We start from the raw sequence: 25,638 nt of genomic DNA on the forward strand, positions 1-25,638 counted from the left end.
ATGTTTTCTTTTTGTGCCCTCATACATGGTGAAACATCCTTTACAACGCAACTTTTACCACGCAGTGCCTTTACGACACAACTATTACAACGCAAACCATTACAACGCATTGCGCTGGGGGGCGCTCTAAGATAGGGAATAGATTTAATTTACCATCCTACACCTTCCCTAGTGTCCACGGGGACTGGAGTTGGAATAGTAAATTAAACTACTCACTATCCAGCACCCCAAAGCGCTATGCGTTGTAAAGGTTTGCGTTGTAATACTTACATTGTAAAAGCATGCGTGGTAAAAGCATGCGTTGTAATGTTATACATCCTCATACATGCCACCAGAAGATGTCTGCTCTAGATGGGATCTCTCTGAGCCTTTCACACACAGACTTAGATTCGGCCCCTGGAGTGTGTGGGCAGCATTCAGAATTCACCCAGAGGTAGGCTGTCTCCTTGTCCAACTCCCAATTACCTCGATACACCATTTTTACCAGGGAGGACCGGACCACAAACCTCTGGCATAATCATTGAACTTGAGTTATTCTCTTGACCAGGCTTCTAACGAAGACCAAACTTTACCGGCACTCTCTCCACCACATGCCCTATCTGATTGGCTGATCATCATTATGTTCTTTAAACAGTCTGCAAATCTGGGGGGGGCCTTCGACTCCCACTCTCTACATATTTCTCTCCTAGCGATAACAATCACATAGAACAGAAACTGTGTGGCACAATTATTCATCGAATACCCCTGCGGGAGACCAAAGAAAAATCAATCTGGGGCAACAGGTAATTGATATTAATAGAACCTCCTCCAAAAAGCCACACACCTGCCTCCAGTAGCTGGTAATTTCCGGCCAGTCTATAAACATGTGTTGATCATCAGCTGCCGGAAGGTAACATCTCGGGCAGTGATAGCTTTCAGCTGATATCCTGGATAGCTTAGCAGGGGTCCAATATACCCTGTAAGCTGTAATCAGGTGGTTTCTTCTGAGGTTGGCTGGTTTAATTATCTTTTGAGACATAGTGAATGCATCAGACCAGACTTTCTGTATCTCTTCTGGGCTCTCAGTTAGAACATTGCCCCAGAGACTCACTAATTCATAGTCCAGACTATGTTTTACAGCCACCAGAGTGTTATACCAGAAGGCGATCTCCCGATTCCAGCCTCTCCCTCTACCGATGAAATAAAAAATCTGGGTCTCCTCCTCTTTCCCCAACACTGTCTTCCCCACCATGATGACAATTGGTAGTTTTTGAATCTAGTAAGGGACCCCCTAGTTAGATTTACTAGGGATTCCCAATCTAAAAGCTGAGTGTTAACACAGAGGTTCCCCCACATTTCCAAACCTGCTTCTTTCAGTGGCTGAGCCAATCGATCTAACAAACAGTCTGGGGTGCCCGGGGAGTCCCATATTGGGGCTTGTACGTTCTAATAGGGGATCCCCAGAATCCTCTGAATGTATCGCCAGATTTTAAGTGCCGCCTGTAAAATCTTCAAGCGAACCTTTTTGTAAAATTTTTGGTCCCCAAATTTATAGAGAAAAAATTCAAGACCCTGTGGCTGGTCCGATAACATTGCCTGGAAGAAAGGGCCATGCGAGGAGGAGTCTAGCTTATTGGCCAACATTCTAAAGTTCTTGAACTGGAAGGCATAGCAGTATAAAAGCAAATCAGGTAAAGCCAGGCCTCCTAACTTCAACCCTCTTCTCAATTTTTTCCAGCCTATCCTGGGAAATTTTGAGGCCCACATAAATGATCCAATTTTCCCCTGGAGACTAGCGATATCCTTAGGGTTAAATGATAGAGGTATGGTGTTAAACAAAAAGGTTATTTTGGGGAGAATAGTCATTTTAACCAAGTTCACTCTTCTGTAAATGTTCAAGGGAAGGCCCCCCACATAGATAATAACTTACTTACTTCCTTCACCACTGTCTGCCAGCTAGTTTTAGAAGTATCTGCTAATTTCTGTGTGAGGTATATTCCCAAGTATCTAATTTTTTGTTTAGCCCACTGTACCGGGGCTACGCCATTCCAACTCATTATGTCTGTTTTCTCTTTATTGATTTTGTATCCCAATACCCTACCAAAATCTTCACCTAGTTCAAATAATCTAGGAATTGCCTCAGTATGGTTTGCAGTGTATAGGAGGAGATCATCTGCATATAATGCTGTTTTAAGTTCTAACTCCGCCATTTTAAAAGGTGAAATAACGGAGTCCGATCTCAGGGAGCATACAAAGTGCTCGATATAAGCATCGAACAGGAGGGGGGACAGGGGACAACCCTGCCTGGTGCCTCTGGAGATGTTAAACCAATCTGTCAAACCACAATTAATCAGGACTTTGGCCCGGGGGCTCCTGTATAGGGATTTAACTTCCTCGATAAAGATGGAAGGAAACACAAAACGTGTCATCGTCTCCCAGAGGTACACCCAATTAACCTGATCAAATGCTTTAGCAGCATCAATTGCTACAATGGTAAGTGGCAGTCCTCTCTCCTCTGCTAAATCTATTGCTCCAATCACCTGAAACGTGAGCTCATTGAGCTGCCGGCCCAGTATAAACCCCCTTTGATCTGGGTGAGTGATTGTCTTAATAACTTTTGCTAGTCTGATTGCTAGGATTCCAGAAAATATTTTCAGACCTAAATTTAGAAGAGAAATCGGTCTATAAGACTCGATTTTTTGGGGATCTTTTTTTGGTTTAACTATTAAGGCGATAGTAGCCTCCAGCTAAGAAGGGGGAATACCATCTCCTTGTAGAAGAATTCTGTTGAAAAGTGTCATAAGCACAGGCAAGATTTCCTCCAAGTTATCCACACATACATCAGTCGGCATGCCATCCGGACCAGCGGCTTTACCTCGGCTCATCTTTTTAACTTGCACCCTTATCTCTCCCTCTGTTACGGAAATATTCAGCCCTTTCCTGACACTGTCATCCTTTCAAATCCATCTATTTTCCTTGACAATCAGAAGGCAATCAACATTCTGAATCTCGTAGTGGATTTGATGAAATCTTTTGTAAACCATTTCATGTCCTTCCCCAATTGTATAAAAATTTTGACTAAGGTAGTTTGTCCTATCTTACACCTTTCTCATGATTGGTGTAGTAGAATGCATTTTCTGACACCCGGGGCACCCACCATATACAAGTTAGAGGCCGGAGGGAGAGCCCCAAGACCCCAGCCGGGTTCACTCATGCAGCAGGCACTGGCACAACTCCCACCTGGAGGGAGCAGCTACTCAGGGCAATTTCAACCATTAGGCAAGACTTGGCGGCCACCTAGGGGGGCAAAAGGGGGAATTTTTTTTATTTTAAATGAAACAGCGAAAAAAATTACAGTCGGAGAGAGTGATGGTAGTAAAACGGAGGGGCGGCCTTTTTCAATTCTCGCCTAGGGCGGCAAAACATCTAGAAATGGCCCTGCAGCTACTAATGCTGCTCCCTCCAGATGGTATCAATATTTCGACTTGTTTCCTTGCCTCTGGAAAGTCTGCTCCTAGCAGGTGTGAGCCTTTTTAATGCTTCTGCCAGCATGGTAGTGGACCTTGTGTTTGCCCCCGCCTGACAGAAGATTGAAAAATGCTCACACCAAGAGGGAGCAAGTACAGGTTTCCCGCCCCACTCCGCTGGGGGTAGGGAAACCCCTATATCATGTGGGTGGACTCCCAGGGACAAATCATGGGGTATAGCCCCAGGGAATGGGGTTCTTGGGGAAATAAATGGCTCAGAGAGAATGGGTTGTGTGGCTCCCTTCCCATTTACTGTAATTTCGACCCTGGGGGGGGGGGGGGACATGGGTCTTTTAGAGGCTTTTAGAGACTTGGGGGCATGTGGCTCCAATGCATTTTGAGTAATTTCAGCCAAGGGTGTGGGCTCCCAGGGGCCTTTAGAGTCTCAGGAAAAGTGTTGTCTGCCCCCTCCCCATTTTGAAAATGTTTGACCTCGGGGTGGGCTCTCTTGGGCCTCTGATGGTTCCAGGATGGACCAGCGCAGCCCTCTATCCTTATTCAATTATTTTGACCTTGAGTGGGTTCCCCGGGGCCTCTGATGGCTTGGTTAGGGGGGCCAAAATCCACCCACAGCATATAAAATGTTTTCGATCGTGGGGTGGAGTCCCTGGGGCCTCTAATGGTTCAAAGAGGGGGGGCCACACATCATCCCTCCCTATATATATATATTAATGTTGTCCCTGTGGTGGACTCCCTGGAACCTATAAAGGATAGGAGAGAGAGGGTTGCGTGCCCCCTCCCAATATTAAAACACATCGATCCCCACCCACCTTTTTTTTTATTCCAATCCCACTGGAGTTACACAGAAATCTGGCATTTTTTGCCAATTGCTTTTAGGTCTTGCCTAGCGACGCAGCGCATACGCTGCTCGCCTTGGCTACATCTATTGTCGTCGACTTGGTTTTCGAACGGGGACAGGACTTGTGCACACGTAGAAGGGACAAGAGTTGTGCATGCATATGGTGGCATTAGCACAACTCGGAGGACAGGAGATGTGCATGCGTATGGCTCGTGGCGTGTTATCACAAGTCCTGCTGGCTCGCGTCACTTCCTCCCTCTTCCCTTTACTTTGTACCCACCCCCCTCCTGTTGTTCTGTTCTCCTTCCTCCCCTTTAGTTTGTACCCACCCCCTCCTGTTGTTCATGTTTTCTTTCCTCCCACTGTCCACCCGCCTCACTGGACTGTTTGAGGGAGGACGCACACGAGTTGCACTTTTTGTGGCTACTATATGCAGAATGCTCCTTGTTCCCTTGTAGAGAGTGTGTGCACACACGGCAGTCCCCTCCCTGTTCTCCATTAGTTTATACCCTCTGTCTGGTGCGGGCGTGCGCTAGGTATCAGTGGTGTATTACCGGGTTTAGCGCCCCTACGAGAAGCTCTCAGTGCCAAATCCTCTCCATTCTTGGTTGGTGTCTCGTGCGTCTTCCTTCCATTTCTGCTAATGCTATAATGATGATGATGAAGCCGCCCTCACAGCAGGCCCCGCCTGGGCAGAAACTAGTCATGCCTGGAGCAGGGATACTCTCGCCCCAACTGTGCGTTGAGCCCAGGACTGTGGCAAGACCGTCCTGGAGGTGGGGGCAAGTAAGTGCTAATTTGAGGTGTGGAGAGACTGGCATCATGTGGTGTGGCAGATGAGTTACATCAAAACTCCATGCTGTTCGCAGTATTTTTGTTATAAATATCAGATGTATGAAGTGGACTCGGCAAATATTTCACCAGTGGTTGTTGTTTACTTCCCCAATAAATCTGACAGACAGACAGAGAGGGAGAAAATAGGGTTGCCTCTGACAGGGGCCATGTGTGATTCCTTATATACCTAAACATATTTTGAAAGCAAATAACAAAAGGCAATTAATTAAATGCACTTAGGACAATGCTGAAAAACGTTTTCTTCAATGCTGTCATATCAGTAGGTTTCATAAAGTTAGCCTGGCTATATATGCAAATAAAAATAATGTCTCGCTGGTGACATTGTCTAGGTGAAGACTGAATCGTATTGTAATAGCATTCATATAGTGCTTCCCTATTCCCAACAAAAAATTAAAGCGCTTCATTAGAACATTTTGTCTCCATGCGTTAAGCGTATTATTGAATATGGCATTATAAGTCCATTTTGAGTTATGTTTAGCTGTGTATGTTGTTCGCTGCACAGCCTGGGATGGTGTATGTTCATGTGCTTCCCTAGCGTTACTAACCCTGTTCTTTGCCTCCAGGCCTCCCGGATGTAAACGTGGCTAGTAAATGTCAGCACACAGAAAGGAACTACAGCGAACTGCAAGAGCTGCGCAGGGAGCTCTTTACAATCCTGACCTTTCCCTGCAATCCCTTTGAAAAGTCAGAGCCAGCCTCGATCCAGCAGATCACAGCTTTTGCCTCCATGACCTACGCGGCCACCTTTCCCATCTTCAGCAAGATTAAGATTCTGGGACCGGAAGCCGAGCCGACCTTCAGATTCCTTACAGATAACTGACTAAAAACACCTTCTTCCGGCAACTATGGTACATGTATCCGAATCATGCTTGCACCAACACTTGTGTTTTTGAAAGAGAAAAATGGTGGTTTATTCACATTTTTACTTCTAAGAATTAATTTTGAAAACAATTAAACGCAAAGGCTTATTTTAATGATTTCTTACACAGAGTTTGTTTGAACATGTGTGCTGGGAGTGCAGTGAGCCATCATGTCAGCTGTAGTACATATGCACCCATTTTAGTACCTGATTTAAAGTTTGGTGACAAAGATGCCAGATGGCTGTAGTGGCATTATAGGGCTGAAACATGGCACCAAGCAAGAGGCCACGGTGGAACTGCTGTCACTTACGTGAGGCCTTCGGGTTGACTTCTAATTTTTGGATCTCTTTCTTCAACAATCTCCAGCACATTATAAATAAGAAATTGCAATGCAATAAGGCATGCATTCCGTGAGTTTAAACTATTAGCATTGTAAATGACAATGCTTTTTATTTATCTGTTATGAAAACAAACACATAAATAAAAGGCCTTGTCATTTACAATGCCAATTGCTCAAACTCTCGCAAATGCGAGACATATTGCATTGCAAATGCTTGTTTGTTTTGACGGTAGTACCTCTGGGTCCCCTCATGGGTATCCCTACCCTGCTCCATTATAAAGCTTTTGAAACATGTTCAGGACAGTGGACAACGTCCCTGAGTTCTGTAATGGATGCCGTCAACATTTTTCCCTTGTTGCTGTAAGCCAATCAAAAATGGCCCAAGGGAAGTAAGGTTGCCTGGTATACAATAATATTTTAACCTTAATATCTCGAAAACTACTAAACGGATTTATGCAAAATCACAAAAGGTACAATCGGAGGACCAAGTTCTAGCTTCCTGCCACATTTGGTGTAATTCCGTTCAGCAGTTTTTGTTGTAGCCAGCCTAAATAAGTCTATGAAAAATGCTGGGGATTTCGCTTTTTAGAAACCGCTCCCTTTTTTCTCGACCACCGCTTTCTGGATCACTCCAAAGGCACTAACTAGGCATAAAGTAGCACATATTTTGAGTGTTTCCTGGAGATTCACAAAACAGTGTAAAAGTTATTAACAATTAAAAAAATGCTTCATATACCTATATCTAAATATATATGTATATATATTAGACATCTGAGAGATTTAAAGGTTAAAATAAATATATAATTAATACATATTTTATCTATTATTTTAAAAAGTATTAATATTTTTTTGAAGCTATCACAGGAGTGTTTTTGTCAAATCAATTATTAAAAATAATATTGATAAATTAATAAAATATACTTTATGAAAATTAATTTGTTAGTACACATTAAATAAAATGTCTGCAGTCAAATTTTATTTTACGTTTCACTTGGTTTACAAACATATTTAAAATTATTTTACAGTAATATTTTATATGAAAATATTTTTTGTTTATAATTTAGTAAATTTCGTTATTGGCACAGAAACCTCCCCACTACGTGTCAAAAGTTACTAGTAGTAACGGTTCTAGCAGGCATAAGTTTACAGCTGGGAATAACTTTATATTCTGAAATGGTGAATAACAATAAAGAGTAAAGTTACTACCGGGTATAAGAGTAAATTTACAGGTAGTAAATCTACTCATGTAAATTTAGGTTTGTGAATAGGCCCCAGCCCCATTGTGCTTTTCCCAAATTTGGCTACCCATATTCACATCTGCGCCAATTGGGTTTGTATCCCCACTTAGAATGTAGGCCTTGCTGTGGGCATGAAGGGCCATGATGATATGTATGAGGTCGACATTTTAAATCTAATTTCAAAAGTGTGTTGCAATATATTGAGCGAAAAATGACAATAATTGATGTTTTAATCCTGAGTCCTTTCAGTAAGAGTTGTGTTCTGACAGTTTTTCAAGTGAGTATTCAAAATATTCTTCCATTGATATCGGGCATGTCACCGAGTGAGTTTCAAAAGACTGAGCACAGTGGGTGCCACAGCCATTCATTGCTGCTTCAAGGTCATTTTTGTGAAGATCCGTGGTGACGCAGCTAATAAAACTTTACAATGTAACTTTCCAAAGGGCACCGGCACACTGACATTCTGCTATAATGTTCCTGCTATGAAATATCTACTTATCATGTTTTCTTTCGTTTGAGGTTCTACTTGTGCCGGGTATTATTTGATGTGTTTGGAATCTCTGTGGATCTAATCAGGCGCGCCACCTGCTGGGCTCTTTCATCTCAGCTTAGAAGGAAGTAAAACTTGAGTCCAGGGCCTGTGGCTGAGCAGGGCCTGTTCCAAGGATGACAGATTGCTGCCAGACAGGTGAAAAGTCTGCGGTAAGGATTTATCTGTGGCCGCGAGCCCCTCAGGGATTCATTAGGGTTATGGAAGAGAACAGCTCCGTCTTAGTCTCTGTCTTCGCCGAAGGATAGTGGCCGTGTTAACATGCTCTTCCCCCGGGTCAGCCAAGATGGAGCACGACCTTGACTTATTTCCTTTTTATCAGCTAGAACGCCTCTATTGCTGGCACTTTCTTGCTGTGAGTTTCTTCGAACAACTTTTCAAGTTGCTCTTCCTTACAGTTATTTGTTGTGTGATGTTTCGCTGCGTAGGAACATATTAGAACGTGTTACGCATGCTCACACCAGGTGGATGAGCTTTTTCCCATGTACGCGCTTATGATCTAATGATGGCAAAAAGTGACTGTATGAATTGTAATTTTGTTTGTATATTGCGTCATAGCTCGTTACGAAGAGCGAAAGCACGTTATGGGACAGGTTGAGCGGATGCACCTTATGGTACAGGTAGCACCGGATAGCACGTTACACTGTGGGATAGTGGAAAGGTTGTTATGTGCCCGAGTTAGGCCCATGTAACATATTTCCATATTTTCCTCTTTTTGCACAATAACATTACTGCTGTGACCTTTTGCACATTTGTGCACGCGTGAAAATGTTGGATTAGTTTATCTGAAACGACTTCTGTTTTCACATCTGGCTTCGCCTTCCATTCCTCGAACACCAAGTACAAGGCCTCCATGCACGAGGTTCAAATGTCGCCCTATCTTCATCAAGGGGGCGACAGGGCTATCTACATATCCATAACATTGCTAATCTATACGTACATCTCAAGGATGGTTTTTATTATAAATAATACGCATCTCAGAGGATTAGCAGAGGAGGCACTTCAGCTGACACCCATCCCTGCATGCGGAGACTTCACCTCACAGCAGTCTGGCATCTCAGAGGATGTACTTTCTATGGGCCTACTTGGCAAGCATTTTGATGTTGTGTGTGAGCGACCAGAGTGGTGCACTTATCTTGGGACACAACGCTTAGCGAAGAGATCGAGGAAAGACAAGTGAGTGACAGGGCACACACGTTATAATTAGCTGGAAGCTATAATTTACTCTGATGCTATCTTGCTAGATTTAAGGTGATTACTGAAAACGGCATAAAATTTGAGGTAGTGTGTCGGCTGTACCAAAAATGTGAAATCTAACCATGGGGTTGTAGCTTGAGTAGCACACCTGCAAATCTAGGCAGTTCAGATGTAAACATGGAAAAGAAACAAAGATGCTATTAAGAGAAAATGTGATCGTTATGCAGAGACAAACTATTATACTATCATGGTACCATGCAAAAGAAAATGCTTAATAAACAAGCACAGGCAAATCCAACATGCTGTACATTTTATAGACGGCGGCGCTTCTTCTTCAGTGAGTGAGTTTGTGTGTGACAGTGTGGTTGGGTGGGTCGGTGAATGGGAGCCTGTGCCAATGGTTGAATGAATGAGATGTGCGGATGGATCAATGGGTGAGTGATGGCATGGATGATCAATGGTTGACATAATGCATAGATAGATAAGTCTGTCTAGTTCAGGAGTTGAGTGAGCAAGTGTATGAATTGATGGCTAAATACATGGGTGAGTGGATCAGTGCATGTATGGATGCAGAAAGATTAATCCAATCTTTTTTTAATGTTATTATTGATTAGCAAAATCATTGCAAATAAATACATTTGATTACATGGAAGAGAAAAACAAGACCAAAACTACAGCAAAAAGGTAGTGGAAATATATTCAGATAGCAATCTCAAAACACAAATATCAGAAGCTGAATAAAAATAGACCATCTCCTTCCCTGTTGATTAATCAACCTACATTTCATTTTAATATGGGCAACATAGCTGAAGGGGCAAGGTACAAGAGATACTTTCCACCACAGTTACTCAGTTGCATCAGGCAAATGTTTCCAAATTCCTGAAAATCTGTGTAAGGAGCCAATTCTAGCCGCATATAACCTCTCAAAATGCTATACCCATTGTACCTTGCTTAATCATGAGACAAACAAATGTACAGCTTTGGATTTCCACTTTTGTAAAATTAATGATATGACGACCAAAAAGGTAATAACAACAAACTGTTGCTGCTGCAAAGGTATCTAAAGTTCTGGGATACTAGTCCAAATAATGCCCCAAATGATTCTGGCAGTAGATTAACTTGGAGCTGCTGGCTTAAAAACCTGAAGACCTGCTTCCAGAAATAACAAAGATGTGAACAGGTGAAACATATAGGATCCAATCCTCTTTAGGACTGGAGCATTCGAAACAACAAGATGGTGTTGCCGGATACATCTTGTGGAGACAATTTGGCATGTAATAAATAGAGCATCCATTTGTTAAAGATGGCAATTCTTCTGATGTTAGCAGCTCAAATTGCTCTACTGGTGATCCTATATTAGAAGCCCCAAAATGTAAGATCTATCTGGTTATTGGTTATGACCAAGATGGTGCTTAATCTTGAAGGCAAAGTTTTGTCTACCAGTTTTGAATGAAGCAGGCGATACTGGTTTGCACTTACGCTTAAGATGGGAAATGAAGAATGCCTTAGGATCTCAGGATTTGTGTGATTCCCTCCATGATTATTTTTTCACCAAAATTTCCAGTATTCAATCTCATATTTCTCCTCCGTCCCCCTTTTTTGTTTCTCCCTCTCCCCCTCCTAGTATACATTCCTACTCACACTTTCCGCCCATACTGACAGAGAATTTTCTCAGTTTGGTGAGCTCTACTAAATCTGGCTCTCCCACTGATAGTTGTCCTTCACATATCTTCCGTGAGATTTTTTCGATCTGTGTCAATCCACTGCTTACTCTCCTTAATAAATCTCTGGCCTTGGGCGTCATCCCTAATCTTTTTAAATCAGCCATGATCGTTCCAGTGTTGAAAAAGGTGGGAGCTGATCCGACTATCTCTTCCAACTTTCGACCCATCTCCCTACTTCCCTTTTTGGGTAAGGTCTTAGAGAAACATGTCACCAACTGCCTTAGCTCTTTTATAGAGGCCTCTGACTACTTAAACCCTTATCAAGCTGGTTTCTGTCCTACTCATTCAACGGAAACGGTCACTCTCGCAGTGCTGGATGAGCTGAGAGTCAGTGCTGACCGTGGATCTACTCAGGCCCTTGTACTTCTCGATCTCTCGGCAGCCTGTGACACGGTCGACCACCACTTTTTGGTCGGCCGTGTCCAGGCAGCTGGCATCTCCGATGTGGCCTTGAGCTGGGTTTCTTCATTCCTGGAGAACCGCCAACAGGCGGTTCAGCTTTCCCCTTTTTCGTCTACTTTTCGTACAGTCTCTTGTGGTGTCCCTCAAGGTTCTGCTCTTTCCCCTCTTCTCTTCAATCTTTACATATTTCCTTTAATCTTGGCTTTACATAATCGGGAGGTCACAGTGTTTAACTACGCTGATGACCTTCAACTTATTTTTTCCTATTCTTCCTCTCCTCACTCTATTTCCCATTTTCAAAACACAATGATTTATATCCAAGACTGGATGAGCTTAAACCATCTAAAGTTAAATCCTGACAAGACTGAGTTAGTCTTGTTCGGAGGCTCATACAATCCCTGGTCTTCTAATTGTTGGCACCCTTCCCTTGGACCTGCCCCCATCCTGTTAAGTTGGTGAAGAGTCTGGGCATTAAAATCAGTGACAATCTTTCAATGCACACCCAGATTAGTATGATCGTCTCTTCCTGCTTTTTATGCCTCCGCACTATTCGCAAGGTCTCCCGTTTCTTCACCATTGAGGCTCTTAAGGCTATCCTTCTCGCCCTGGTTATTTCCCGGGTCGATTATGCCAATTCTCTTTATATTGGTATTCCAGCCTATGAACTACGCCGACTCAAGCTGATTCAAAATCAGGCGGCTAGGCTGAGTAATAACCGGTCCAGATTCCATCATGCCCTTCCGCTGCTGAGGCAACTGCATTGGCTACCGGTGGTTCATAGATGCCTATTTAAATTAGGGTGTCTTATTTTTAAATCATTAGCGGGCTTAGCTCCCTTCTACGTTGCTTCTAGACTTTTAACCTATTCTCCTTCTAGGAATTTACGGTCTTCCTCCAAGAATCTCTTGGTTGTTCATCGTTTTGTTAGGAAGAAACACGGGGGGTCGAGCTTCTCCTTCCAGGCTCCCCGATTTTGGAACTCTCTCCCTGACAATCTTCGATTTTCTCAATCCTACTTGGAGTTCCGCAAAGGTTTGAAGACCTGGTTATTCATTAGTGCTTTTGAGGTCTAATTGTCACCCTGTCTGCTGCTGACTGCCTTAGCGCCATGAAACCTTTTTGTTATACGTGTGCTTTATAAATTTCCCTAACTTCAACTTCAACTTAGTTATAACTTGAGCTAATGGAGAAGAATCCTGATGGCTCTTACTAATAAAACTGCTAATTTGGCTATAACTAAACCATAGACAGAGAGGAATATTAGGGGAATTCACAACTAAGACACCCCATGGTATCACAGCTCTAGCTTGGACGAAGTTTGTCTACAAAGGGCATTCAACCTTTTCCCATTACAAGATTTCAGATTCATCCAGTGGTAAACCTAATGGGGAGGCGGCTTTTAAATGTAATAATAAATGAATCCAGGGCACCTTGTATTCGTGCCAACATTTTACTAAATCTGAAACTTAAAAATGTATGAGTTTCAGAAGCCTCAGTATTTTTAGAAACGTTGTAACATCTGTACTGTCTTGAATAAGCATCTTAATAGGACAGATATTTTTTCAGGAGTTCCTCATGCAACTAGCTAGTGGAGCAGAAAAGATTGATAGCACATTTTACTCCTAGATAAAGTTATACCACCTTCATTTACTTCTAGTTGAAGAACTTTAACATTTGTGCTGTTTTTATCCCCATGTCACACAAAACCTCTCAAAACATTATCAAATTCATCAATATACGATTGAGGAATCTTGATAAGAGTATTGGCGAACACGAAAACAAACAAAGGGACTATGGACATCTTAACTAGGGATGGGCATAAAACTCTGCTCTGCCAGCGTGGTGGATAACGCCAGCCACCCCTGCTCCCCGGCCCAGTCCCTGCTTCTCAAAGCAGCCAGGCCAGTAAGAGCCTCCTCTGGCCCCAGTGGACCCCGTCCCCAGCGCCCAGACCCTCCGCTGGCTTGCAGGACGGGGTACTCCCACAGCCCAGGGCCCACCGGACGCAGCACGAGCCCCAGGCCCAGTCCCAGCTTCCGAACCCTAGCCAGGCCAGGGAGAGCCTCCCCGGGCCCCGGCGGACCCCCTGTACCAGTGCCCGGACCCTCAGCTGGCTTGCAGGACGGGGGGCTCCCACAGCCCAGGGCCCACCGGACGCAGCACGAGCCCCCGGCCGGGTCCCAGCTTCCGAACCCTAGCCAGACCAGGGAGAGCCTCCCCAGGCCTCGGTGGACCCCGTCACCAGCGCCTGGACAAATGGCTGGCTTGCAGGACTGGGGGCTCACGCACCCCGGGGCCCGCCGAATGGAGCTCAAGCCCCGGGCCCGTTGCCAGCTTCCAAACCCTAGCCAGGCCAGGGAGAGCCTCCCTGGGACACGGTGGACCCCTGTCCCCAGCGCCCGGACCCTCTGATCGCTTGCAGGACATGGGGCTCACGCACCCCGGGGCCCACCGGACGAAGCTCAAGCCCCGGGCCCGGTCCCAGCTTCCAAACCCTAGCCAGGCCGGAAAAAGCCTCCCCGGGACACAGTTGACCCCCATCCCCAGCGCCTGGACCCTCTGATGGCTTGCAGGAACGGGGCTCACATACCACGGGGTCCATCGGACGGAGCTCAAGCCCCGGGCCCGGTCCCAGTTTCCGAACCCTAGCCATGCTGGGGAGACCCCTGTACCCAGCACCCAGACCCTCGGCTGGGCACAAGGAGGGTTTAACCCAGGCCACATCCTCTCCCCGACAGCCTTCCCTGGAAGCCCATTTTTCTTGACTATTAAGCCCCCACGTAGTGGGGGCTTACAGAACTTTGGCGAAGGACAAAATTTGGAGGTAGCCCGACCGCCGGCCCGCAAGGCCATCTGCTCACCTGGCCCGCAGGCCCATCTGTTCATACTTTTTATTGTTTGATCCAGAACATTTAACTTTTTTCCTTCTGTTCCTGTCATTTCCAATTTGAATGATAGCTTAGGGGACAAAGTACTGACACAAAATTTCTATTTTCTGCATGGGCTTTTGAGCCCAATTGACAAGAACTTCATTAATGTTGTTGTTGCTTGTATAGCTAGTGTGTGGATCAAAGTTCAATCCGAGGTATCTCTCACTTTCTCCTGGATGAATGTTTTCAATATTTTCTTTTTCAAAGTCCCATGGTTTACAGTTGTTAATCAGGATTTTATTTTTATGGTGACTAATATAAAATCCATGTGTTTTTTTCACATGAAATTTTAATCCTGTCGTTTTACAGAACTTTTCAATGATTTTCAGATTTGTACTCATTCCTTCCAAGGTGCTGCTGAGTACTGCGATGTCATCGGCAAAGGCGAGAGCAGTGATTTGCTCAAAGAGACTATCTGATCCAAATGTGAAGCCCCTGTCGTTTTTCTGAAGATCACAGATCAGAGGTTCCATTGCAATGTTAAATAATAGTGGGAATAAAGAGTCACCGTGTTGAACCTCAGATTTCATTGTTATTTCAGGAGTTGCTTCGTTGTTCTTTTCCTTGAAAATTTTTGTTGAATCAGTGTACAAGTATTTTATTATGTCTCTGATCTATGATTGAACTCTGTGCCTTGCCAGACTCTGTATAATGTAACCTGGTTGACAGAGTTGAAGGCTTTTAAGATATCTATGAACACTACTGCTAATGAATGACAGTTTTTTCGTGCCCTTTTTATGATATTTTGCAGGAAAGTCAGATTCTCGAGACAACCTATTACCTTCATGAAGCCTTTTGTCTCATATTCAATTCAACAAAAAATGAGGCTCTTTTAGTTAGTATTTTTGTGAATAACTTCATGAATGCAGTACCGATGGTAATTGAACGCTAGTTACTGATTTTTTTAAGTTCACTAATCGGTACATTCTTGGGCATCAAAATTGATTCGTTCTTTTTGATACTTTCTGGTACTCTTCTCATAAACAATCAAGACGATAAAATTCTGGGTAGCAGTCTTGGTTACCAGCTGTGCACTTTATACAAGTCATTCAGACCAATCTTATCAGGCCCCACTGCTTTCTTTAATTGGGAGTCCTCGAAGGCATAAGTTATTTCGAGGAGTGTTATTTCTTTACATAAATTTCTAATTTTGTAATCTTCTGGTATCCGATCAATCGGCATGAATTTAGGGTTTTTCTTGTTTTCATTCTCAATTATGTTTTTGTAGTATTGAAAAATGTCATCAGCGCTGATTTGGCAAGTGGCATCTTCTGCCCCATCAGTGATAATCCAGGAAATTTTCTTTCTGTCTTTTTTAAACATTGCCTGGTATCCTTTATAGCTGCCCTTTGCTTTGGCATAATTTTTCTTGTGCTTCCGATTAAGCCTTCCATTTTTCTTGTCTTTTTTTTGTTATCTTGTTCCCTACTGAAGCATTCTGGTGCTCATCTTGAGCAGAGTTCATAGGCTCATTATTGAGTGCACTTGCTGGTTCATTTGTTGGTACACTTGCTGGTGCAGGATATATATCAGTGGTGTTTTCTGAGATATAAGTCACTACCTCATCCATCAGATCCATAGCAGCATCGTGTTGCTCTATGTTTTGGGTGTACTTCTCGATTTCTATCTATCTTCCAGCTCATCAAAGTTCTTGATTTGTTGCGCACGTTTGCGATTAATAAAGTCTCTGCTCTTTTCTGTTGTTACTTCCACTGTAATCTCTGGTTCATCGCAAGAGTAATTTTCAGAAACATTTGATGCTTGCAGTACATCTTATGCCGATTTTTTGCTTTTATCTCTTCTATCTCGTCTTTTTTCTGCAATTTGTTTTCTCTTTTTATTGTCAAAATGTGGAACCATCAACGCATTAACATTCCTCTTGCTTTCATATACTTTTTCCAATTCTGCTTGTAGCAGTAGTTTTCCTGTGACCATCATTCTGACGGTTTGCTGCTTGCTAGAGCTGCTAGTCTAGCCTCATTTTGCGCTCTTGGATGCCCATGCCGAGCATGGTGAGAAACACCAATCTTTGTTCCAAATCTGAGGTCACAGAAGCTGCACAAGAATGGCAGCTCTCCTTTTTGAGGTCTTCCTTTACATTTGGCATAAAGGCATGCAATAATGAGGTATTCAGCTTTTTTGCCACATTTTGAGCAGTGCTTTTTTAGATAGAAGCCTTTGTGCTTGTTGGAGATATGTTTTCTCAGTTCTTTAAACGTTCCCAATATGTCTCCGCACAAATCACATTTATACTTTTCGTTTGGGTATTTCCAATAAGTGACTTTTTTTGTGTAGTCACTTTTCTTTGTTATTACATCTTTACTGACCTCGTACTTTTGGGAAGATTTTCAAAGTTTGTGGTACCAATGTTATTCTTGGCTGAGGAGGCCACAGACTCGATGGATTCGCTGAGGTCTACTGTTTTGTCTTCTTCTGCTACGGAGGGTGAACTAAGGCCTATATCGTGAACTGAATCATTTTTGCTTGTTGCATTATTTGAAGTGGGTGCTGGTTTGTCTACCCAATCTGGAATTGGGTTTGTTTGATTTGCCATTTCTCACTATCACACTTGCTGCCATGATAGAAAATTTTTTGGCCTGTCTCTATAGACTTCTCTACACAGAGTCTAGCACTACAGAGGCAGTTACCGGCGGGACCACTGGGAGGTAAAAGCCACTACAACCAAGAACAGGTTAAGAGGTTCATAATTACTCCTGCCATTTACCCGCACTTCATTGAATTTCTTCACTTTGACATTCAGAGCACTGGGCATATATCACATTGCGTCAACACCCGCCTCGGGCCTTCGCGATGCTTTGTTTTAATTAAACCAGTTCTAAGTCCCCTGTTAGGCACCGGCTGAGGCAGAATGCCGGCCCCGCCCCCGCTGGGGAGGGGGCATGGGGAGAGGCGACCACCGCAGCTGGGGCGATCCACAGGAAGGGCCCGACTCGCGTCCAGAGTTGCACCTGCCCTGGGGGGAGGCACCTCGTCCAGCCGTGGTGCGAGCCCAGCCCCGCTTTGCGCCCCAGCCTGACTGACCCAGCCCTTAGAGCCAATCCTTATCCCGAAGTTACGGATCTGACTTGCTGACTTCCCTTACCAACATTGTTCCAGAGGCTGCGGATATGGGTACGCCCCGGCACGAGATTTACACCATCTCCCCCGGATTTTCAAAGACCAGCAAAAGCTCACCGGACGCCGACGAAACTGTGATGCTTTCCACGGCTCGGGACCTCTCTCGGGGTGAACCCATTCCAGGGCACCCTGCACTTCACAAAGAAAAGAGAACTCTCCCTGGGGCTCACAACGTTTTTTCTGGGATCATTTAGGTTACTGCACTGAACGCCACGAGGTGGCCCGTCTCCACCACGACAGGTTCGGGGATCTCGCGGAAGTGGGCGCCCGAGGCGCGTGCACACGGGCAGCCGGTGAGGCACCACAGACAGCAACACGAGGCATGCAGCCAGGCACCCCGGGACGGGCCCGGGGGCGGACAGGTCACCAGGCCCCTTTCCTGGTGGCAAGGCACGTTGGTGGCATACCTCCGTGGCAGGACCTGGTGAAGGACCCTGCCACGAGCAATCAGGGGGTCTGAACTTGTGGGGGGACAAAGGGGAAGCGGAGCTAACCCTGCGACAGCCACAGCTGCGTCCGGGGGAAGCCCTGGGGAGATTGATGATCGAGCGACCCTCAGACAGGCGTAGCCCCGGGAAGAACCCGGGGCTGCATGGTGCGCTCGAAGTGTCGATGATCAATGTGTCCTGCAATTCACACTAATTCTCGCAGCATCGATGCGTGAGCTGAGTGGTTCACCGCCAAGAGTCACAGGCAACTTTTCGAAAATGTTCGCCCACCTGTGGGCACAGGAGAGGCGGAAGGAAGGCGACGCCATCCATCTACCGCCCACAGGACGAGACGGCACAGGCGCCCCGTTCAAGGCTTTCCCTCAGGGAGTCAGACTGCACCGTTGGGAGAAAAAAACATTGCCAGGCTCTCGGCCTGGGAATCTCCCCACCCACGGGCAAGGAAGGGGCTCCCGGTGCGACAAGAGCAGGCAGCCCCACAGCCGCCGGTCCCTCCCGGGGTAACCGGGAGGGACCCCACGAGTCTTCAAACCCCTTGGCCCAGATGCACGGGACCGGGTCAAACAGGGTACCTGGCATTGAGGCATGGTTGCCCCACCTGCACCTTAGCTGTCCGTCACTGGGCGGCCCGATCCGTGCACCAAGCTGGCTTGTACAGCCCACCGCATCCCTGCCTGTGCCATAGATGCCGGATGGGAAGAGCCAGGCAGCTCCCCTTCCTGCACGCTTCCCACCGAGAGGAGCTGGGGTCCCCTTGCAGGCCCTCAGCCCCTTCTCTTCCAGTCTGCCCTACCTCAGTCGCCCGGATCTCGGTCAGACCAGGACATTGGGCGCAGGAGAGCCCAGCCAGCCAGCAGCCCCTCTAGGGGGGTGGTACCTGCCATTTGGTTTCCCCCCATTATGGGGTGGTGTCAGGTGAGCTTGGGTTCCATCTCGGGAGGGCCTATCGAGGTTCCCCTCCCAGAGAGGGACAAGAGACAGGGGCCTCTCCCCATCCCCAGTCCCTCTCACGTCTGTTGGGCCTTCCCCAGGGAGAAGATAACCTCCAGTCCTCATGCAAGCGCCCCATATGGCCGCGGACCGCTCCGCCAGCCGGGGTGCCAGGGCAGGGCTGGGCCCTTTGCCTACAGTGTGTGCTTTCAGGAGGCAGCCGAGGGTTTCAGGCAGGTGCCGCCGGTCGCTCAGGCCCCTCCGCCGTTAATGATCCTTCCTCAGGTTCACCTATGGAAACCTTGTTACGACTTTTATTTCCTCTAGATAGTCAAGTTTGATCGTCTTCTTGGCGCTTCGCCAGGGCTGTTGCCGACCCCGGCGGGACCGATCTGAGAACCTCACTAAACCATCCAATCGGTAGTAGCGATGGGCTGTGTGTACAAAGGGCAGGGACTTAATCAACGCAAGCTTATGACCCGCACTTACTGGGAATTCCTCCTCCTTCATGGGAAATAATTGTAATCCCCAATCCCTATCATGAACGGGGTTCAGCGGGTTACCCGCACCTGTGGGCGAAGGGTAGACACACGCTGATCTATTCAGTGTAGCGCGTGTGCAGCCCTGGACATCTATGGCATCACAGACCTGTTATTGCTTGATCTCGTATGGCTGAACGCCACTTGTCCCTCTAAGAAGTTGGACGCCGAAAGCTGGGGGTCGCATAACCAGTTAGCGTGGAGGATTCTCGTTCGTTATCGGAATTAACCTGACAAATCGCTCCACCAACTAAGAATGGCCATGCACCACCACCCACAGAATCGAGAAAGAGCTATCAATCTGTCAATCCTTTCCGTGTCCGGGCCAGGTGAGGTTTCTCGTGTTGAGTCAAATTAAGCCGCAGGCTGCACTCCTGGTGGTGCCCTTCCGTCAATTCCTTTAAGTTTCAGCTTTGCAACCATAATTCCCCTGGAACCCAAAGACTTTGGTTTCCCGGAAGCTGCTCAGTGGGTCATGGGAATAACGCCACCAGATCACTAGTCGACATCGTTTATGGTCGGAACTACACGGCTATCTGATCATCTTCGAACCTCCGACTTTCATTCTTGATTAATGAAAACATTCTTGGCAAATGCTTTCGCTTTGGCTCGTCTTGCGCCAGTCCAAGAATTTCACCTCTAGCGGCACAAAACGAATGCCCCTGGCCGTCCCTTTTAATCATGGCCCCAGTTCTAAAAAACAACAAAATGGAACCAGAGTCCTATTCCATTATTCCTAGCTCAAGTATTCAGGCGACCGGCCTGCTTTGAACGCTCTAAATTTTTCAAAGGAAATGCTTCGTACCCCCAGGACACTCAGTCAAGAGCATCAAGGGGGCACGGAGAGGCAGGGGCTGGGACAGGCGTTAGCTCGTTTTAGGGCGGATCGCCTGATCGATCCCAAGAGCCAACTACGAGCTTTTTTACTGCAGCAACTTTAATATGCGCTATTAGAGCTGGAATTAAGACAGCTGCTGGCACCAGACTTGCCCTCCAGTGGATCCTCATTAAAGGATTTAAAGTGTACTCATTTAAATTACAGGGCCACGAAAGAGTTCTGTATTGTTATTTTTCATCACTACCTCCCCGAGTCAGGAGTGGGCAATTTGCGTGCCTGCTGCCTTCCTTGGATGTGGTAGCCGTTTCTCAGGCTCCCTCTCCGGAATCGAACCCTGATTCCCCGTTACCCGTGGTCACCATTATAGGCACAGAAAGTACCATCAAAAGTTGATAGGGCTATCATCTGAAAGTATTGTCGCTGTCACGGGGACGTGCAATTGGCCCGAGGTTATCTAGAGTCACCATAGCGGCCTGGCGAACCCGGATTGGTCTTGGTCTGATAAATGCACGCATCCCGGGAGGTCAGCGCTCGTCGGCATGTATTACCTCTAGAATTACAACCGTTGCCCAAGTAACAGATGGAGCGTTCAAAGGAACCATAACTGATTAAATGAGCCATTCGCAGGTTCACTGTACCGGCCGTGTATACTTACACATGCATGGCTTAATCTTTGAGACAAGCATATGCTACTGGCAGGATCAACCAGGTAGCCGCACTTGATGACGGCGTGGGAGCCGCATGTCCATCTCCCCGACCGGCAACCTTCACGCACCCCTCCATCTCCCAGGAGCCTGCCATGGGAAGGAGCCCGCCCGCCTGGGCGGGAGGGCTCGGTGGAGGGGTGTGGAGTTGTGAGGTCACATGGGCACAGGCAGGCCCAGCCGTCTCCCCCAGGAGGACAAGGCGGGCCGAGGTGCAGCCTGAGCAAGATGCAGGGATGCCGGAGCCTGGCGGCGGCGGCACCCCTCAGAATGGTCATTCTGAGCTGCTGTGGAAATGTGCTGGGCAGAGAGGGGTGACAGTGTGACATGTAGGGCCTACAGATCTGCTAGGCAGCAGCATCCAAGGGCCTGGCGCCACCCAACCCCTCCTGTTCGGGTCAGACCACTGGGGGGCACAAGCTGCTGGGGCCACTAGGCCTTTGCTCTGCTGGGTAAAGGGCCTCCTGCCAGGCGGCAGGCCCTCGAGTCGGACAGTCCATGCAGGGTGGACCCAGCCCGGGCTCCCAGGCCCAGAGGCGCAGGGGAAGCCTCCCCGGGCCTGCCGGACACCATCCCGGGCACCCTGCAATGCGGCAGGACCGAGGCCGGAGTGGGGAGGCCACCCTCACTGGGGCCCTCAAGGACCCCGGATAGAGCTCCTGAACCCAGCCAAGCAAGGGGAGGCTCCCCGGGCACAACAGAACCCTGTCCTGGGCCTTTAGCAGAGTGGCCGGCTGGGTGACGGGCCCAGGGCTGGAACACCCGACCCGGGGCCCCAGGGGCCCAAGGACCCAGCCAGGGTTCCAAGGCCCAGAGGCACAGGGGAAGCATCCTCTGGTCTTCTGGGGTGGGGAGGCCGTTCCTTCCCAGGGCACTCGGGGGTCCCAGATGGAGCTCAAACCCAACCAAGCAAGGGGAGGCTCCCTGGGCACAACAGAAACCCGGCCTGGGCCTTTGGCAGTGTGGCAGGCCGGGGGACTGGGCCCAGGGCTGGAGCACCTGACCCGGGGCCCAGTGGGGCCCCTGGACCCAGCCAGGGCTCCCGAGCCCAGAGGCACAGGGGAAGCCTCCAAGGCCCACTGAACACCATCCCGGGCAACCTGCCATGCAGCAAGACCGAGGAAAGAGCTCGGGGTGGGGAGGCCACCCTCCCCAGGGCCCTCAGGGGCCCCAGCCGGATCTCCTGACCCCAGCCAAGCAAGGGGAGCCAGGGCTCCCAAGCCCAGAGGCACAGGGGAAGCCTCCCCGGGCCCTCTAGACATTGTCCCGGGCACCCTGCCACACGGCTGGACCGAGGACGGAGCCTGGGTTGGGGAGGCCACCTCCTTGGGCCCCTGGACCCAACCCATCAGGGGGAGTCTCCCCGGGCCCGTCGGACTCCATCCAGGGCAGCCTGCCACGCGGAAGGCCCCGGGGCAGACCCAGGGCTGGGGCAGCATCCTGGCCCATCCAGTTGCCGGCGGAGGACCGCTAGGCCGAGAGGGGTCAGAGAGTACCTTGTCCCTAGTACCCAGAGGAAGGCTAACTCTCTTTCTGGGAACCTATGCGCACCGCGAGGCTCAGGAGACCTTAGGCGCGAACGTGCCCGGCCTCCTGGAGCCCTTGCTGGGATCAGGGAGGCAAATGGCCCCTCATCAGGACTTCCAGGGAAGCCCGGCCATCTATTCGCCCCATTGGAAAGCATTGGGTGCGACCAGATGGCCGAGGGGGGCAGGTGGAACCAGATAGCCGGGACTGAAAGCACTCCCATCTGCCAGCCCCGAGCCTTCCCACCTGCCCGCAGGGCTCGAGGGCTCTGCTTCCCGGGGGCTCAGGGAACCCTTGCTGGACCTCGGGCATGGGGAGGACGAACGGAGCTCTTGCGCCCGGACGCCCGGGGGATGACTGCCCAGGAACCATGGAGCCTGTCTCGGGCACTTTGCCACGCTGTTGGCCTAGAGGAGGGAGCCGCGGAACCCTAGGGAGGTGTTGTCAGTGCATAGCCCATCTGATCCCCGGCAGAGAACCGCCAGCCCGGGAGGGGTGTCCCGGCATACCCTGCCCCTAGTAATCCACAGGAAGGCTACCCCTCTTTCTGAGAACCAAGGCATCAGAAATGTTCTGTTCAGGTAACTGAACTGGACAAGCTTAAAGCTACCATTATTAGATATTGTCTTTGTGCGCATGCCTTTTCCCAACATTTATCTGTTTTGAATCCTGGGACGTCCACTTCCCATCTTTCCCTGGAGCCCATATCCCTTCTCAGAGCCGTATAGATGTTAGAAACAAATATTTTTCTGAGGCCATGTTGATTAATGTCTTCAGAGCCTCTGAATCTAGCGCTTCCTCTACGAATACTAGCCAAAGAGCCATAACTATTTGAGGCAAACTCACATAGTGTAAGAACTGTCCTTGCCAATCATAACATTCTGCCTACGTATACACAAACATCATAAACCTACCATTTTGGTAAATGGCCCCTCCAATTAGAGAATCCCCATCGTTCCACGGTGCCATCTCTATCATACTCCTCATTTTCTGAAAGGTCTAGAATGACCATATTGCCAAATCATGCATTAATGGTGCATGCTTCAATATTTCTCATACTGCTGTTTCACATACTTTTCCCACCTATCACACTATATTTGGAAATTCTTGTGGAATATACAACTCCATCGTTAACAGCTCTTGCAGAGCAATTTCTTTATGAGTGCTTTTGAGCAGGTCCCTTTCTCAGCTGGAGCCATCTCATGATAAATGCACTGCAAGCAGAAGGTAGTGACTGTTGAGTATAACTCTATATTGGATAGCACTAATCTGCCATTGTACCATGGTAGTTTCATGATGTCTAATTTAACCCTGCCTTGCCAACCAGCCCATTTTGGCTGTATTAACATCGGGTCTAGTTCTTGACACAATTGGACTGGGAGTGGACTTATAGCTCCCCGGAGACATCACACACAGAACATATTCACAATGCAGTTCATGCCAAGATGGATAACAGTGATGTTTTCCGGCAATGGGTGACTTCAGACCCAACATCACCTGTCCCATGTTATATTTATATGGCTTTTCTGGGGCTTGGGCCTCTATTGTCTAAATATCTGAAACTATCGGACTCCCATGAAATGCCTAAATCTGGGACATTCCTAATTTAATGCCCTGCCAGGGAGAAAGCCTGGCCTTAGCCTCGTCACTCCCTGATGGAAATATAGGGATATATAAGCAGAGAAAAGACTCCCTGGAGGTAAATTCCACACACCATTCACCATTCACTCTAGGCACCTTCCCATCCACCACAGTTGGAAGTCCTATACCTAGGTTAATAATTATACACAAAGTTATAACCCCATAGCTGAAATGTAGTGTGTACACTAATTTATTAGAAAAGGAGTAGCACGTTTTCACAGTCGGTGCAGGTACTAGAGACCCAGGTCTTGCAGGGAATGAGGTGTCAGGCTCAGGCAGCTTGTTTCTGTATTCCCCAACCTCCCTCCATCTTGGAGACCCATGAAATTGGGAAAGAATGTGGGCAAGACTGCTTGCTGTCATTCCAACTTCTTGCTCAGGTTTTTGGATACCTATGTATGGAAGGGGAGCATAGGAGAAGAAAGTGCTTGTCCTTATGATGCAACAGAACTGGAAAACAAATCTTGTTTCCCTTTGTTACTATGTTACAGCTATGAATAACCTGGTTTCCCATCCAGTTACTCACGCTGTTTCAGAGGATCACCTTAGAAATACACTTTGTTGATTTGTGAATGTTTGTTCAAGAAATGTAACAGTAGTAATGTAAGACCATTTTTTAAAGAACGAACACACAACAACACGCTTTTTGCTTTTCTTTCTGACTGCACTTTCTGTTTTGGACACTGCAGATAGAGCAATTTATTCAAATAAAAAAAAACAGACAAACGCTCTGTTCAGCTTTTTGTCACGGATGGACATGTGAATGTCTTCAAAGTATCAATGTGAGAATATCATGTGGCATAAATGTGTGCCCTAAATAGTGTCCATAAAAGGATCGCTCCTTTTGAGTTAATAATAGGAAATCAACTCTAAAATGCTGGTATTTATATATAAAGCTTTGAACATGATGTTCAAATAGGGCGATATTTCTATATATGTTGTTTTGATGTAAGACCACACAGCTGCATATCAATGTGAAATCGTGTTAGGTGGCACCAGAGCACAGGAGACTGAGAGTTCATGGCGGAGTAGTACTAGTAGTACCTTTATTCAGTAACCAAGTACCAGCAAAGTATATAAACATATAACAATACAATAAATACTTCAGAGTACATATTAAAAATATCATCCAGCACAGTTCAGTTTCACTGTTTTTTTCCAGCAAATATAGGCTTAATCAAGATTCTCTCTCTTCCGATATTATTAGAACATAAAAACAGAAGCTATGGGCAGGCTAGACTATGTGCAAATAGTGCAATACACTTTAAAACATTTTAACATGTGCCTTTCTACTCAATACAGAAAATACATAGAATACATAAAATTGATACAATTCATATCAGACAATAATTAAAAAAAGAATGAATTTAAACACTAGAAATCAAATTTAGCAATCTACAGCGTTTATACCAGACTGCCTGTAAAAATGTGCTCGTAGCAATAACAATACCAGGAGTAATAATACTTTTTA

At 47.0% G+C, this 25,638-nt stretch overlaps 2 pseudogenes; both read right to left on the reverse strand.

Annotated features, from left to right (window-relative positions):
- Positions 1-18,088: 18,088 nt before the first annotated feature.
- Positions 18,089-18,228, reverse strand: LOC147708638 (5.8S ribosomal RNA; annotated as a pseudogene).
- A 958-nt stretch (positions 18,229-19,186) lies between these two features.
- LOC147708639 (18S ribosomal RNA) lies at positions 19,187-21,007 on the reverse strand (annotated as a pseudogene).
- Between the last annotated feature and the right edge of the window lie 4,631 nt (positions 21,008-25,638).

The sequence above is a fragment of the Lissotriton vulgaris genome, chromosome 6 (assembly GCF_964263255.1).
Source record: "Lissotriton vulgaris chromosome 6, aLisVul1.2, whole genome shotgun sequence".
Lineage (NCBI taxonomy): Eukaryota > Metazoa > Chordata > Amphibia > Caudata > Salamandridae > Lissotriton > Lissotriton vulgaris.